The following is a 1,697-nucleotide window of genomic DNA, read 5'->3' as shown; positions in this document are numbered from 1 at the left end:
CCCAGGCTGGAGTGCAATGGCGCGATCTCGGCTCACCGCAACCTCTGCCTCCTGGGTTCAGGCAATTCTCCTGCCTCAGCCTCCTGAGTAGCTGGGATTACAGGCGTGCGCCACCGTGCCCAGGTGATTTTTTGTATTTTTAGTAGAGACGGGGTTTCATCATCTTGGCCAGACTGGTCTTGAACTCCTGACCTCGGGATCCACCCACCTTGGCCTCCCAAAGTGCTGGGATTACAGGTGTGAGCCACCCGCCCAGCCCACAGTAGCTTTTTAAAGGATGAGATTTTAATATAGGACTGAATGACAACAACATTATTCCTCTTTCACCAAACCTCATTTCCTTCCAAGCCAGAGGCTCAGGCTCCTGTACCCTGGGGCACGAAGGATCCTTCTTCAAAGTGGTTATTTGTCGTTAAGAAAGGAGCCATGGATTTGGTACTTCCATTGGCTTCTGCACCCCTTTCTCCCCATGGTAAGATTTTTATAAGGATGTTTGAGCACAGGGAAAGTGACTTCTCACTGGATAAGTACATCAATGTACCCTTGTGAAGCAACCTTATATCTTAGTTTCAAAATCCCATTTTGTCCTGTGGTTTTATAGTTTTACATGACAAAAGCTCTGAGTCCTGTTGGAGGTGGTGTAAGATGAGGGGGTGGCTGGTTTGGGTGTCTGTACTTTTGTTTGGAGAAGGGCAGCTTTGAAGTGAGCCTTTCTGCTGGTAGAAGAAGTTGGGTGAAGAATAGCAGAGGTGTTGCAGGTGGAGAATGTAATTAGTACCTTCTTCCTAATAGGAACCAGAGCAGAAGGATCCAGGGCAGGCTCAGAGGAGAGATTAAGGTAACTGATCTTCCCCAGGATACCTCTGATGCTTCTCCAGTTATCTGACACCTGGCTTCACTCCTAGTTAGCAGTTTGTCCATCATTTTCTTTTTGCTCTGAATTCAATCTGCTAATTGGAAAAAAGAAGCTCAACTAATAAGTGTGCTATTACCTCAACAAAGAATTGTATTTTTTGGTACTTTCACCTAAGGAAAATGTCGGCCTAAAAGTGAGTAGAAAGAACTTTGTAATCCTATTCTTCACATCAAAGATCATCTATGATTAAAGAAAGCCTCTCTCCTGGACCTTAGCCACCACAAAGAAGTTTCACTACTCACCTGGGTACAGGTGTTATACCAATGGCAGTCAGAGTTTGCAGAAGATTGAGAGAAGTATTGCTTTGTTTCTTGGAGACCTAGCATGGCATATTATTATGTAGGTGGGCATATCCAAGTGCCCAAGTAGACCTCAATGCGGTCACTGAAAAAAACTGCTCAGTTTGGCTCAGATCTTTGCCAATCCTTCCCCATCTGCCTGAGAAATCAGGTTCTTCAGATCCTACAGCATTGCTTGCTCTCACAGATGTCCCTCAATCTGTTCTGCTTTCCCTTTTCTCTCTAGCCACAGGGTTGACAATCTAATGGGGACCTTACCACAGTGAACTTCCTTTTTAACCTTTGCAGCAGCATCCTTTAAGTCTAGTTTCATGCCAGAAGGCTGTGTGGTTCAGCAGTTTTAGGCAGAATCTGCAAGACTATGGAAACTGCATCTATTATAGATCCAGTGCAAAGCTAGCTGTGAAAAAGCAAGAGTTGCAAACAGCATTAGACCTTTAGATAGTAGCTGTGAGCACTTATCAAAGGGTGCTGACTTTGTG

The sequence above is a fragment of the Cebus imitator genome, unplaced genomic scaffold, assembly GCF_001604975.1.
Source record: "Cebus imitator isolate Cc_AM_T3 unplaced genomic scaffold, Cebus_imitator-1.0 Scaffold55, whole genome shotgun sequence".
Classification (NCBI taxonomy): domain Eukaryota; kingdom Metazoa; phylum Chordata; class Mammalia; order Primates; family Cebidae; genus Cebus; species Cebus imitator.
Note: the sequence above shows the minus strand (reverse complement) of the source record.